Source organism: Suncus etruscus, chromosome 16, assembly GCF_024139225.1.
Source record: "Suncus etruscus isolate mSunEtr1 chromosome 16, mSunEtr1.pri.cur, whole genome shotgun sequence".
Lineage (NCBI taxonomy): Eukaryota > Metazoa > Chordata > Mammalia > Eulipotyphla > Soricidae > Suncus > Suncus etruscus.
In genome coordinates, this window is record NC_064863.1 from 49,271,210 (window position 1) to 49,288,300 (window position 17,091).

At 32.7% G+C, this 17,091-nt stretch overlaps 1 non-coding gene across 1 annotated transcript; it reads right to left on the reverse strand.

Annotated features, from left to right (window-relative positions):
• Positions 1-460: 460 nt before the first annotated feature.
• Positions 461-564, reverse strand: LOC126033143 (U6 spliceosomal RNA). Its single transcript, XR_007504294.1, has one exon. It is a non-coding gene; the product is annotated as a U6 spliceosomal RNA (small nuclear RNA).
• Positions 565-17,091: the final 16,527 nt, after the last annotated feature.

Consider the following 17,091-nt stretch of genomic DNA (forward strand, 5'->3'; position numbering starts at 1 on the left):
CTTTCTTTCTTTCTTTCTTTCTTTCTTCTTTCGTTCCTTCCTTCCTTCCTTCCTTCTTTCCTTCTTTCCTTCTTTCTTTCTTTCTTTCTTTCTTTCTTTCTTTCTTTCTTTCTTTCTTTCTTTCTTTCTTTCTTTCTTTCTTTCTTTCTTTCTTTCTTTCTTTCTTCTTTCTTTCTTTCTTTCTTTCTTTCTTTCTTTCTTTCTTTCTTTCTTTCTTTCTTTCTTTCATGCTCTGTTATTAAAACTAAGTTATTTGTTATTGTAAGGATATTGGGAGATCATATGGCAATAGAAGTTGCATTCTCCCATTACCTCATTCAGTCCTATATCTTAATTTTTAAGTTTAATAAGCAGCTTTAAAGGACTAACTATAAAACTCTCTCTACTTAGAATATTCATTTTAATTTATTGGGAGTACTCCCTAGTAATAACATATGACTATGAGTTTTTCTTCTCTTTTAAAAGTATGGAACGCTTCAAGAATTTGCATGTCATTCTTGCACAGGGGTCATGCTAATCTTTGTTTTGTTCCAATTTGAGTATATGTGCTGATGAAGTGAGCACTTAATTACCAGTTTTCATCATAACCATGTTTTTGGGGTGCATTGGTACTTTGTTCTAAGTCTAATGATAGACTTTGGAGATGTTTCTCCTAAAGTATCTTTGTCATATTATGATGTCTTATAATTTTCTGAGCAGAATTTTTTATCATCAATATATATTGATAGTTGTTGACTCTCTCATTGTGGTAGTAATAGTTGTCAAATAGTGATAGTTGTTCCTATTTTTGAAGTTTTAAAAAGTTAACTAATTTTATTACATATTTTATCTCATTAAATTCTCTCAGCTCACTCCCACCTTAAAATGAAGAAATTTAAGTTCAAAATTTTGAACTTATTTGCCCAAAACTGTATAATGATGTATAGTAATGCATGGATCTGAAATATTAATATTCTTCTTAATATTAAAAATTCTTCTTAATATTAATTAAATTAATAATTAACAACAAACATTATTAATATTAATCAATAATATTAGTAATAATTTTATATATTTATATAACAATATTTCATAATATTATATATTTACACGATAATTATTAATGACATTAATGTTAATAATTAATAATAATTAATGATAGATTAATTGAATATTAATATTAAAATTCTTCTTAATTTTGTGATGATTTAAATAATGAGAATAATAGAGGTCACATATTATGATTGCTATTTTCAGAAACTGAGAATTATTTTATTCTTCTCTTATATTACTGTTTTAAGCTTCGTATTCAAATGAATGATTAAAGTGAATTATTCACATTTTCTGTCACAATGCTTATTATGTTTAATATACTGACTTTAAAATAATTTCTTTAAATTCATATAAAAATAAACATAATTAAAAATCAATGTCTATCATATATACCATTTAGAATAGAAAATAAATGAAAAAATATTTCTTTCTTAAAATAATTTCCTGCTATATCTCACTCCTCTGAGGGTGATTAGGAAGAGTTTTTGTAAAGTAAGAATGAAGATCAAAATAACAGATGTTTCAATAGAACTTTGATTCCTAAGAAAAAGCATTTAGTTTTCTACAACTTAAATGGAGCTGGAGAGTATAATAAGAGCAAAGTAAGCCATAGGGAGAAGAAAAAGCACTGCATGTGTATTATCACATTTCTTTAGAATACATGAGGAACAGAACAAGGTTATAGACGATATCGACTTATTACAGCCCTTATATACTGGTGTACAGCCAATTGGGGGGATTAAGTGTACTGGACAAAACATGAAGAGATAGATGGTGTTTTGCTGATATTTGGATGATAGTGAGTCAAGTAACTCTAAACAAAGGCTGTAAATGTCAACACTATTCAAAACACACAGCCTAAACTATAACTTTTTAAATATGTTAGATAAGGCAAAATCGAATCATTTAATTTAGGGGCTGGAGAGATAGCATGGAGATAAGGCGTTTGCCTTTCATGCAGAAGGTCGGTGGTTCGAATCCCTTCATCCCATATCGTCCCCCAAGCCTGCCAGGAGCGATTTCTGAGCATAGAGCCAGGAGTAACCCTGAACGCCTCCGGGTGTGACCCAACAAAACAAAACAAAAATATCATTTAATTTAAATGCTATCTCATATTTTTATTTGTTTAACCACATGGAAATCTTGCAATTCTTTTTTTGTTTTGTTTTGTTTTGTTTTGGTTTTGGTTTTTGGGCCACACCCGGCAGTGCTCAGGGGTTACTCCTGGCTGTCTGCTCAGAAATAGCTCCTGGCAGTCATGGGGGACCATATGGGACACCGGGATTCGAACCAACCACCTTATGTCCTGGATAGGCTGCTTGCAAGGCAAACGCCTGTGTTATCTCTCCGGGCCCAATCCTGCAATTCTTATTCTTTAATAAATCTAGTGGTCCAAAGAAATATTAAAACAATAACTGAAATAATTCTAATTACATAGCCTAAGAGGAATTCAATAATAAAATGTCTATAATTATTTTAATCTGTCAATAGTATTATGAATGATCTGTGAATGTTAGACAAGCTACCTAATTTGGTGACACTAGTACAATAACAAGTGCAGAGGTGTTTCTTAGAAGTTGTTAGAAGCATATAACTAGTAACAACAGATAATTACACTTCTCCAAGTCTTTTCTAAGCAGGGGTCTTATATAGCTTCACAAATTAAATGTCCACAAATATAACTTTAAAGTTTTTTTAAAAAAGTTCTTATTGTGAGTTTCAGAGGAAGGGGAGGGAGGGGATAAGAAATAGAGTAACAAGTAATGTGCTCATGAGAGAGAATGGGCTTCTCCAGTGGTTTAGACAGCCTGACACACAACTCAGCAAGAAAGTAGGAACATCACATCCCAAGGCGGGAGAGAGATGTGAGTGATAGGTGCTCAGCTATATGTACTTAGGCAACACATGTGACAATTCTAATTCTTTTAATTTAGAAATCTAAAACTCTGAAATGATCTGGTTTACAAATATTTCAGGTACTTTTTATTCCTGCATTTTCAAAACATAATATTAGATAGTATTAGATATTAGATAATATTAATATTATTATGAAATTTAGAATTCATATACTATTATGAAGAAAGGTTAAATATGACTGAGAAAATAAGAAGGTAATAGCTATTCTAGAAGTGTCTGGGAGGAAGAAGAGATTAGTGGAAATAATAAAAGGTTACTTAAATTAACATTCTATAATTATATCAAAGAAAATTATTATAATTATAATATAATATTATAATATATAATGTATACTATACATTATATATTATAATATTATATATATATATATATATATATATGTTTGGTTTTTGGATCACACCCGGCAGCGCTCAGAGGTTACTCCTGGCTCTATGCTCAGAAATCGCTCCTGACTGGCTTGGGGTACCACATGGGATGCCAGGATTTGAACCACCGTTCTTCTGAGTACAAGGCAAACACACTGCCTCCATGCTATCTCTCAAGCCCCATATAATTAATTTTTGTTTCATATTTTGAGTCACTCAGAAATACTTGGGAGTGACTGCTGACTCTACATTCAGGAACCACTCTTAGTGGTTCTTATGGGAACATATTAAATGCCAGAGATTGAACTCAGTTTGGCTACATGCAAGACACACATGCTACCCACTGCACTATTTCTCCAGCCCCCAAATATTTATTCCAAATCACAAAAATTCATAGAGAATTAAAGTGCAGTTGTACCTTAATAAATTGGTCATTTTGTGCTTGCTAATACTATCCTAAAATATTCCCTGATCTGCTTATTATCTTATACTTGTATTGTCTGATTAATGCAGGATTACTGATAATTTGGGGGCTTCTTTTGCAAATAAGAAAAAAGTAGACTGATTGGAAATTACTTGCAATTCAACTTTGATACTGCTTTTGAGAGATAATGATTTATGTCTCCTAAGAATGCTGTCATCTATGTTGTGGTTAATTAGCAAACCTTGACAGCAAATACTGAAACTTTTATGCCAGTCATAGATACAAGATTTAAGCCATATTTATTTCTTGCATAATTTTGGCAATAGTAAGTATCATCAATGATTATTCATTTAAGAATTTCAGTATGTAATTGACAAATATACAACTTCTGATGCTGGCACGGAAGTAAAAATTATATGAAAATCTAGAGAAATAAATCATATAAACAGGAAAAGATTTTATAAGTTTTAATTCAAAATAACTAATGCAATATTATTAATATCAATATTTTGTATAGTATCAATATATATGAGTTTACATAACATAACCTGATGAAATTAACATTACCATTAATATTATAATATAGGTTATAATATATATAATTTTGTAATTAAAAAGTTTATTTTGTGATCTTAATTTTAGATAAAAGTAATGCATTTGTTTGGGCCGGAATGATAATGCAGTGGTTTGGGCGTTTGCCTTGCACATGGCAGGTCCAGGACTGACTTGGTTAGATCCCCAGAGTCCCATATGGTCCCCCAAGCCAGGAGGGATTTCTGAGTGCATAACCAGGAGTAATCCCTGAGTGTCACCAGGTGTGCCCCCCCCCCAATAATAATGCATTTTTTCTCTAGAGCTATTATATATTATGGAGAAAATAAGCAGAAATTATAGACTTCCAGAATATTTTCTTTAGGGCAAAAGCCTAAAGGTAGGGTGATTGCCTTGCACAGAGTCAAAATGGTTTGATATGATACCCTACCTATATGTTCTAAGAACCCTCTTGGAGAAAGCTCTGAATGCAAAGTTAGGAGTACAGTGTTGAATGTGACCCCCAAACTAACTAACCAACAACAAACCAAATTATCTCTCTTTCTGTTCTTTCTGCTATTATAGATATCTTGCATAAGTGCCACATGGATGTCATATATAGTGAAGTTTATGAAATGATTCTGATAATTTTAACTAAATTTTAGTTTTCACAAAATTTTATTTTTAACTAAATTCAATGTCTAATATTATGGTTCAACTATTATGGAATTCTATAGTTTCACCAGCCTATTCTCTCCTACGCTGGAGAGAATCAATTGGGGAAGATAATTGATGCTCATGCTGCAGATCCAGATTCAGTACTCAGCACTGTATATTATCTCCCAATCCTCACCAGGCATCATCACTGAGCATAAAGAGGAGTAAGCCTAGAACACTGCTGAGTGGGAATTTTATTTCCTGCTAAAAGAAGAGGAGCAAATTTGTGTATTGGACCTATTTAATATATTTTATTGTGTTTATACATAAAGTTTTTCTTGCATATGCTTTCATGTTTGTAAATATTTTTATTCATTAGTGACCATTAGCTTATTTATTATTTAGTATAGTGATACATTTGTAGTACTTTCCTATAAAGATATTTGCTCTATGGTAATGGACATTTAATGTTTGTATAGATTGACAATAAAGATTCTGGCTGTGGCAATTTAGCTTAATTGAATATATTAATCTATGGGACAGCTGGCTTTAATTGGGGAAGGCTTCATTCAGATGCGCAAGATTCTTTTTGCTGTCAATGCTTATATTGACATGAAATTTCATGGGAGTTTCTCTCCTTTGACTTTTACTTCTATATTACATAATCACCATAAGCAAACACATAGTGATAATGACAGCGCTTGTCCTCTGCATTAACCTTTTAGCCAAAATCCCTAGTAGTTATCGATTAATTAATCTGTTTCTATCATCTTATTGATGGTGATATCTTTACCAAAAATTGAGGAAAGCGTAGATATAAGATATATGACTATAAGACAAATTGTGGCATGCTTTTCTCTCTTTGGAATGTATCTTCTCACCTTCCTCAATTAGTTATTGCAAAGTGTTAAATTATGCAATAAATAAAGTTAAGAAAGTAATCCAATGACATCAGAATTATATTATAGTTATATCATTCAGGATGAAATTGTGTATAAAAGTGGAGCAACAAGTTTAGATGAGAAAGTTTTGCAAGCTTCATCACAAGACTATTTTACATTATAGCCTTCTTTTAGTAATCCTGTGAATTCATGGAATGCACTCTAGGAAAGAGAGTAATTTTGACTAGTATCCTGTTGACTATAAAATAGAAAAATGCTACTGATTCATTTAATTTGAGGAAAGTTATTTCCTCAAAACCATGCATGCATAATGACAAGAAAACTATTTGAGAGATATTTTTAATTTATGATATTAACATTAAGTATAAATTATCTTGCAAGTGATTATGGTAAAAAGAAACATACCTAATGGTAACAAATACTTCGTTAGAAATAACTAAGTGATAAGTAAGAATTTTTTAAAAATGATTTTAAGGATTTGCTAGAAATAGTAGGAACTCAATCTACAAACACATTAGCATAAAATATAAAAATGAAAAAGCAGACACCCTTTTAAAACAAGACATTCCCAAGCGAATCAGAGGCTAGATAGATTTTTCCCAAATTTGTTTTATAAATAAGGGTAAATGTTTTAACACAGTCATATGGGTGTCTCACAATTGAATATCTATATAAATATATTTACACACATAAATGCAAATGTATCAAATATATTTAAATTCTGAGTGTGAAAATAAGTTGACACTGAAAAATGTTTGAAATGATTTAAGATGAAACATTATTAGGGCATTAAAAGACATTTTAATTATTATTTTATTTATTTAAATTAAATCAAAATAATATAATTATTTTATTTAATTATTAGGACATTTCAAAGACATCTCAAACTAAAAGCTATATGGGTTAAATAAATTAAAATGTTTAACTAATGATAAAATAAGTCATGGCTATGTAACATGATACATACTTAATTAAAAAACTACCTAATTGAAAATTTGAAAGTTGATAAGTCTTAAAGTAATTATCATCAGAAAACTATTGTAATAATGTAGGGTAACAAAAACTAAACAGACACATGGTGAATATGTAACTATATATTTACATAAACATATATATTTACTATTACATAACTATTATTTCAATACATATATATCAAATTACTGTTACACAATGAAAGTATGCTATTTATCTGGATTCAGTTTACATTAACTTATAATTTAATGAGCATTGTATATACTTTGCTATTTCTATTCTGTTGTTCAGAAGCTATTACTCTTTATCAATCAATAATTATAATTTTGCCTAGGGATGTAGTTAAGTGATGGAGTGTTTGATATGTACATATGAAACCCCTGGGTGTAATCCCCAGTACTGGAAGTAAAAAAAAAAAAACCACAACATACACACTTTACCCTTATTCCTTTGTTTCTTCTGTGTGCTAGTTCCAATATCAGGACTTACCTCAATTGTACGTCCATGCATTAGCTTGATACTTTTGATATATATGTTGAATTGTTCAGCACATGTTTTTGTGTGATTTAAAATAAATTTCTCTCTCTTTTTTTGGTCATACCCTGCAGCACTCTGTGGTTACTCCTGGTTTTGCGCTCAAAAATAGCTCCTGGCAGGCTCTGGGGACCATATGGGATTCCAGAAATCAAACTGGAGTTTATTCTGGGTTGGTTGCCTGCGTGCAAGGCAAACACCTTACCACTGTGCTATCTCTCTGGACCCTAAAATAAATTTTAATGAAATTTATTCATATTATCAACTGTAGTTGATAGTATTACCATTGATTATAATTTTCAATGTATGACAACTTCATCACTTTTGATTGTTCTTCAATTGATACCCAGTTGTTCTTTCAATTAATTGAACAATTTATTATAAATAATATAACCAGTAATTCTTCTAAATATTTTAGCCATTGGGATGCTTATTTAGAAATAAATAGAATTACTAAGTCACCAGAGCATGTTTATATTCACCTCTTGCAGTTTTTGCTAATACTATTTCAGAAATAAAATAATCTTTTTAACTAGTTTATATTTTTAATTATAATATTAATATTTTCACTGCTTCACTATTTTGCCAACCTGACAAGAGAGTTTTTGTGGTTCTTGTTTTGTTTGACCAACAGCAGTAGCTCTGGTTTCAGATCAATACTCAAAGATAGAGGAACGCTTGGCTTTATGATGCTTTAAGTTTTGGTTTTAGGATATAAGATGGATAATGGAGGACACACATAAGACAAATTCTAGCATTATCACCTAAAACCCACTTGAGCCATAAAGGTGCTCAGAATCATGACAAATATTTGGTATGGACAGTTTTGACTCAAGAAACTACTCTGAAAGAATATCATTTATTATATCCAGAATAGATTTCTGTGCCCTTTTTTGAAACATGACAAGGTCACATATTTTACTTCAGCAACTTCTCAGCTTAAAATACAGTTTGTTCAATGAATATCATTAACAATTAGTTACCAGCATAATATAGATCTGCTATACTCTTACAAATTCCTCGAAATAAATGCAAAACTAAATTTAATAGATTCATAAAGATTGTGAGAAAATACACTTTTAATGCTAAAAATGGTCAAAGATATACCCTTAAAGTTTCTTTTTACATATCTTTAATTTAATCCTTAGTTTATTTTTATTTATTTTTTAAATAATTTTTATTTGACCAAAAGTGAATAACAAATCATTCACAGTAATATTTAAGATACATAGTGATAATGAATCAGGGCCATTCCCATCACCAGGGTTGTCCTCCATTCACCCCTTTTCCCAGCATGTGTCCCATATCACCCCCCTTTGGCCCCAGAGTGATAGTGTAACTGTTCCCCTCTGTGTATAGTTTGTTGTAGATAGGGAATTTGAATCTGTTGTTGTTGACTTTGAGCTTGGTGTTTAAGTCTGATCATTTTTTTTGTTTCCTCTCAATGTTCATAAGACTGTTTGTTCCTGATACCATTCATTTTTATTTTTCCCCTCAATTCATGAGGAAAATCACAACACTTTTATTGAATTTTGACTTAAAATTTTGTTAATCTGGGGCCAAAGCGATTTAATGAGGAAGATGGGGGTATTGGTGGTGGGAATGTGAAGGTGGGTGTTCTTAAGGTGACTGAAATCCAACTACAGTCATGTTTGTGATCATAGTATTTAAATAAAGATATTTTAAAAAGTAAAATAAAATTGTAAAAATATAAATTTAAAATTGAGTAAAATATCAATTGTACTACAGATTATCTTATAATCAATGTAAATTAAAATATAAAAACTAAACATATAAATATACATATATAAAATATATAAAATATACATATATAAAATATAAATATACAATTATTAGACATGATATTTTTTTAGGTTTTGGGGGGAGTTTCTTGGGTGGGCCACACACAGTCATGCTCAGGGGTTACTCCTGGCTATGCGCTCAGAAATCACTCCTGCCTCAGGGGATCATATGGGACTCTGGGGATAGAACCAGGTCCATCCTGTATCTGTCGTGTGCAAGGCAAATGCCTTTCCGATGTGCTATCACTTCAGCCCCTAAACAAGAGAGTTTGATTTCAGAGATCAGTAAAAGATAAAAAAGTAAATTTAGGAAAGGTAAGACTTTTGAATTTTAAATGAGATTGCATGTAAACCTTCATTTTATTGACAAAAATATCATATGACTACTTTTTATAATATATATATATATAATTTCTCTCTTTGTTCATAGTTTCATAAAAATGTACTAGTAGTTCATTCTATAGGTAGGTATATTTTAATGGTTTAACTTTATTACACATTCAAAGCTTGGCAGACATTTTGAGGCTTCCCCTGGCTTGCTTCAACCTGGGAACTTTGATCTTCTCTAGCATTAATCCCCTGAGGGCATGCCTTGACTGAGGTGTGTCTTTCTAGGCTGGAGTTGTGGATAAGGATGACTCTGCTGGACCCCTTAAGCTCGGCAGACATTTTGAGGCTTCCCCTAGCTTGCTTCAAACTAGGAACTTTGGTCTTCTCTGGAATTCATCCCCTGATGGCTTGCCTCCACTGAGGTGAGTCTTTCCGGGCTGAACTTGTGGATAAAGCTGACTCTGCTGGGCCCCTTAAGCAGAGTTCACCTAGCCCATTCCACCTAGCCAATCAATACCATCACAACGCGTAGAAAAACCCACAACAAAGCGTGACAATGGGGAAACTATGCAGACCGATATCAGGCATAAAGAATGAAGATGGAAACTCTGATGACCCAACAATGGCCAACCAGCTAGGTAGTCTTTCAAATATGGAGTTTAAGAAGAAATATGGAGGATGCTCACAGAACTCAAAGAAAGTATAGATCGGAACACTAAAAAGAATCCAGAGAATATAAAGGTAGAAATCAGAAAACTCCAAACTGAAATGTCAGGTCAAATAACAGGTCTGAAAAACTCAGTAGATGAATTGAAGAAAATAGTGGATAAGCTTTCTCATAGGTTAACAGCAGCTGAAGATAGAATTAGTGCACTGGAAGTTGTGATGCATAACAACTCCATACAGCAGAAGAGATTGGAAAAGAGCCTTAAATCAAATGATCGGGCAATAGAAAAATTACTCAAAGAATATGAGCAGATGAAAATAGCTCAAAAGAAATAACCTTAGAATCATTTGTGTCCCAGAGACCCAGGAAGAAAATATCCAGGAAGAATCAACAGTCAAGAACATCATCACAGAGAAACTACCAGAGCTAAAGAAAACATGTGACCAAATCCTGCATGCATGAAGAGTACCAGCTAAAAGAGATCCCAGGAAAAGCACCCCAAGACACATCCTAGTCACAATGATGAATCCCACAAATAGAGATAGAATAGTGCAAGCAGCAAGATCAAAAAGGAAAATTACATTCAAGAGAGCATCCTTGAAATTTACAGCAAACTTGTCACCAGAAACACTCGAGGCCAGATGGCAGTGGTGAGATATAATGACAAAACTCAATGAAATAAATGCTTTGTCAAGAATACTGCACCCAGCAAAACTCACTTTCAGGTTTGAAGGAAGTATACATGGCTTCAAAAATAAACAACAGCGCAAAAATTTTACAGACTCAAAACCAGCCTTAAAAGAAAAACTGAAAGATCTATTCTAAAGACAAAAGAGACCAACAAACACACCAAACTTCTACACAAAGGTGTCAATAAATCACATGACAATTATCTTTCTCAATGTCAATGGACAAAATGCACCCATTAAGAGACACAGAGTGGCAAAATGGATCAAAAAACTGAACCCAACCTTCTGCAGCCTACAAGAAACAAACCTGAATAGTCAGAATAAACATAGACTCAAAATCAAAGGTTGGAGGAAAATCATCCAAGCAAACAACACCCTTAAAAAAGCGGGGGTGGCCATACTAATATCAGATGACACAAACTTTATACTCAAAAAAGTTGTAAGGGACAAAGATGGACATTATGTACTAATCAAGGGATATGTACAGTAGAAGAAATCACACTCCTAAACATATATGCACCCAATGAAGGACCAGCAAAGTATTTAATACAATTGTTGACAAATCTGAAAAAGGATATCGATAATAACACAATAATTGTGGGAGACCTCAACACAGGCTTCTCAACACTTGATAGGTCAACCAAATTGAAACCCAACAAGAATATACTAGACCTGAAAAGAGAAATGGAAGAAAGAGGCCTAGTAGATATATATAGGACACTCCATCCTCAGAAACCTGGATACACATTCTTTTCCAACATACATGGGTCATTCTCCAGGATAGAACACATACTTGCATATAAAACATACCTCCATAAAATCAAGAAGATAGAAATTTTGCAGGCTACCTTTGCTGACCACAAGGCTCTGAAGTTAGATGTGAACTACAAAGGGACACAGAAGAAAAAAATTTAACACCTGAAAATTAAATTATCTTCTACTGAACAACCAGTGGGTCCGAGATGAAATCAAAGAAGAAATCAAAAATTTCTTGGAAACAAACAACAATGAAAACAAACTATCAGAACCTATGGAATACAGCAAAAGCGGTACTGAGAGGAAAATTTATAGCTTTGGAAGCACACATCAGGAAGGAAGAAGGAGCATACATGAATAGCTTAATGACACAGCTTATAGAATTAGAAAATGATCAATAAAAGGAACCAAAAATAGGGAGACAGAAGGAAATAACAAAGCTGAGAGCAGAAATCAATGAAGTGGAAACCCAAAAAAAAAAATCCAAGAGATCAATGAAAGCAGAAGATGGTTCTTTGAAAAAATAAGCAAGATTGATAAACCATTGGCAAAACTCACAAAGAAAAAGAGAGAGAGAAACTTGATAACACATATTAGAAATGAAAAGGGGGAGATCACTACAGATACTGCAGATATTCAAAGGGTATTCAGAGAATATTTTGAGAAACTCTGATCCACTAAATATGAGAACCTGGAAGAAATGGATAAATTTCTGAACTCATATAACCTTTCATGGTTGAATAAAGAAGATGTAGCATATCTAGACACCCCATCACTATTGAGGAAATTAAAACAGTAATCAAAAATTTCTCCAAAAACAAAAGCCCAAGCCCTGACGGATTCACGAATGAATTCTTTCAAACCTTTCAAGAGGAACTACTACCAATTCTGAAAATACTCTTTTATGAAATAGAAAAAACAGGAACACTTCCAAATAGCTTTTACAAAGCCAACATCACCTTAATAATAAAACCAGATAGAGATGCTGCCAAAAAAGAAAATTACAAACCAATATCCCTGATGAACACAGATGCAAAGATACTCCACAAAATTGTGGCAAACAGGATCCAATGCCTCATCAAGAAGATCATTCACTATGATCAAGTAGGTTTTATCCCAGGAATGTAAGGATGGTTTAACATCCATAAATCTATCAACATAATACATAACATCAACAAGAAAAATAAATATCACAGGGTCATATCAATAGACGCAGCAAAAGCATTTGATAAGGTTCAACACCCATTCTTGATGAAAACTCTCAGCATGATAGGAATAAAAGGAACCTTTCTCAATATAGTTAAGGACATATACCACAAGCCAATGGCAAATATTATCCTCAATGGAGAAAAACTAAAAGCCTTCCCTCTAAATTCCAGTACAAGGCTGTCCTCTCTCACCACTCCTATTCAACATAGTACTATAGAGATTAGGCAAGAAAAAGATATCAAGGGAATCCAGATAGGAAAGGTAGAAGTCAAGCTCTCACTGTTTGCAGATGACATGATACTCTACTTAGAAAACCCTAAAGACTCTACCAAAAAGCTTCTAGAAATAATAGATTCATATAGCAAAGTGGCAGGCTACAGAATTCACACACAAAAATCAATGGCCTTTTTATACACCAATAATGATAGGGAAGAAATGGATATTAAGAGAACAATCCCATGCACATTAGTGCCACACAAACTCAAATACCTTGGAGTCAACCTGACTAAAGATGTGAAGGATCTATACAAAGAAAACTATAAAACGCTGGTCCAAGAAATAAGAGAAGACACGCAGAAATGGAAACACATACCCTTCTCATGGATTGGAAGGATCAACATCATTAAAATGGCAATACTTCCAAAAGCATTGTATAGATTTAATGTGATTCCTCTAAAGATACCCATGGCAGTATTCAAAGAAGTAAATCAAACACTTCTGAAATTCATTTGGAACAATAAACACCCTTGAATAGCTAAAGCACTCCTTGGGAATAGGAATATGGGAGGCATTACTTTCCCCAATTTTAAGCTGTACTACAAAACAATAGTTATAAAAACAGCAAGGTATTGGAATAAAGAAAGACCATCAGATCAGTGGAATAGGCTTGAGTAGTCAGAGAATGTTCCTCAGACATATAACCACCTAGTTTTTGATAAAGAAGCAAGAAATCCTAAATGGAGCAAGGAACGCCTATTCAAGTGGTGTTGGCACAACTGGTTAGCCCCTTGCAAAAAAGCTAACTTAGACCCCCAGTTAACACTATGTACAAAGGTAAAATCCAAATGGATTAAAGACCTTGATATCAGATCTGAAACTATAAGGTATATAGAACAACATGTAGGCAAAATACTCTATGACATTGAGACTAAAAGGCATCTTTAAGGAGGAAACAGCACTCTTCAAACAAGTGGAATAAGAGATAGAAACAAATGGGACTATATTAAGCTGAGAAGATTCTGCGTCTGCCCAGAATACAAAAGCCACCCACTGAGTGGGAGAAATTATTCAACCAATACTCATCAGATAATAGACTAATATCCAAAATATACAAGGTACTGTCATAACTATATCAAAAACACACAAACAAATAAACATCTAACTCCATCAAAAAATGGGGAGAAGAAATAAACAGACACTTTGTAAAAGAAGAAAGGCAAATGGCCAAAAGGCACATGAAAAGATGCTCAACATCATTAATCATCAGGGAGATGCAAATCAAAACTACTATGAGGTACCGCCTCATGCCACTGAGATTGGCACACATCACAAAGAAGGAAAACAAGCAGTGCTTGTGGGGATGTGGAGAGAAAGGAACTCTTTTTCACTGCTGGTAGGAATGCCATCTAGTCCAACCTTTATGGAAAGCGATATGGAGATTCCTTCACAAACTGGAAATTGAGCTCCCATGTGATCCAGCTATACCACTCCTAAGAATATACCCGAGGAACACAAAAATACAATACAAGAATCCCTTCCTCACACCTATATTCATTGCAGCGCTATTTACAATAACCAGACTCTGGAAACAACCAACAATCTGCCCTTCAACAGATGAATGGCTAAAGAAACTGTGGTACATATACACAATAGAATACTATGCAGCCGACAGGAGAGATGAAGTTACGAGATTTTCCTATACATGAATGTACATGGAATCTATTATGCTGAGTGAAGTAAGTCAGAGGGAGAGAGAAAGACGCAGAATGATTTCACTCATCTATGGGTTTTAAGAAAAAGGAAAGACATTTTTAACAGTATCTCAGAGTCAAGAAAGATGAGAGCTGGTAGGTGCAGCTCATGACATGAAGCTCACCACATAGAGTGATGAGTGCAGTTAGAGAAATAACTACACTGAAAACTATCATAACAATATGAATGAGGGAAGTCTCGAGTACAGGTATGGGTGGGGTGAGGAGTAGGGAGATTTGGGAAATTGGTGGTGGAAATGTTGCACTGGTGAAGGGGAGTGTTCTTTACATGACTGTAATCATACAACTGTAATCATATTTGGGTTTTTTTTGTTTTTGTTTTTTTTTTTGGTTTTTGGGCCACACCCGGTAACGCTCAGGGGTTACTCCTGGCTATGCGCTCAGAAGTTGCTCCTGGCTTCTGGGACCATATGGGACACCGGGGGATCCAATCCCGGTCTGTCCAAGGCTAGCGCAGGCAAGGCAGGCACCATACCTTTAGCGCCACCACCTGGCCCCTATAATCATATTTGTAATCACGGTGTTTAAATAAATATAATTTTAAAAAAGAAAAGCCACTCTGAGTAATTCTAAATAAATTTTAAACAAACTTCTAAAACTTTAAAAAGAACTTTATTACACATTCATATAATCTGATTCAAAAATTTATGAAATAAGCAAATTCTAATAAACTGTAATGTGGATAAGTTCTAATAGCATTTTCATGTCATTTGATGATAATAATAATATTAAAAATACACAAAATATTAAGAGAAAAAGTAGGAAAATGTTGCCAAAACATTCAAATTTCAAAATAAAAGAATAAATAAAGCACATACATGCATATTGAAGATAATTTGAGAAAGATTTTTCTTTGGTAAAATTATTAGTAAATGTTTTGTTTACTCATGCATGACATATTATACTGAATCACTTTATTCTACTATATAAAATAATTTGTAATAAATAAATTTTTGTAATGATCAATATAGGTATCATCTATGTCTACAATTACATGTTTGAATATATAGAAAGAGAAGGAAAATTGATTATTACAACCATAGAAATACTACCTTAAAATAGGAACATAGGACATATGCCATTTGACATAAACTAATTTAGTTTCATGCAAAAAATCTACTTTTCCTAGATAGCACAGCTTTCGTTTGAGAAATTATTATTAAAAAAAGAGAAAAAGAACTACACTTAAAAATATGCTTGTTCCTAATATTATAACTAAAGAATATTTTTTGTTCTTTTTTTCCCACACCCAGTGATGCTCAGGGGTTACACCTGGCACTGAGAAATGGCTCCTGATTTGGGAGAACATATGGGATCCCGAGGGATAGAACCGCAGTCTGTCCTATGCTAGCGTGCACAAGTCAGATAACTTACTGCTTGCACCACTGCTCCGGCCCTGTAACTAAAATATTAATTACATAGCAATAAGAGCATTGTTGGTATTAATTTATAATTCCCATATGCTCGTCATAAACTGAAAAAAATTTATTTTAAAATTATATTAGCCATTTTAGTGCTTATTTAATTCACATTATTGTCAAATATAGTCAAATCTTATCTAACAGAAGCAAACTTTATAAAGACTTTAATATGTATATCATTCATTTCAGTATATTATAGATAATTTAAGTAAATATTATACAGTATTTTATTTGCATATACTTTTCACAATATTATAGACAATAATTTATTTTGATATTCCTTGTTGATAATCAAGAAAGATCAGTTTATTTAAAATATCCTGTCCATAGAGTATTTTCCGCCTTGTATTTCACAATGTGGCATTATTCATATGCCTTTTTTTCCCACCTGTGGAAATGTCATATAAAAATTTTCTCACTAAGGAGTCAGAATAATATACTTTAATATTTTTTAATTTTAGTATCAACACACTTAAAGTAGTTAAAAACACAAACATTTACACAAAAAATACACAAGTCAAACCTCTTTTAGACAAAATATTCAGGAAATGAGAGAGAGTTCAACTGGCTAAATACATGCATTTTATGCAAAGGACCCCAGTTTGATCCTTGAAACCTCAAGAACTTGTGGAGCATTCTCTGAGGAAAATGATGTTTATGCCTCTCAATAACCAAACAAATACTGTTCAGCAATTTATGATAGTACATTTAAAAATAATTGCTCATAATTATTATTTCAGGAGAAAAGTAACAATTATATAAATATTCTCAATTTCTTTATATGATATCATCTTACATAGTTTAGAATGTGCCACAAAATTACTGTTTTAAAAATACTACTGGAAATTATATTTTACTGAATCTACCTGATAATATCACCAATTATAGATTT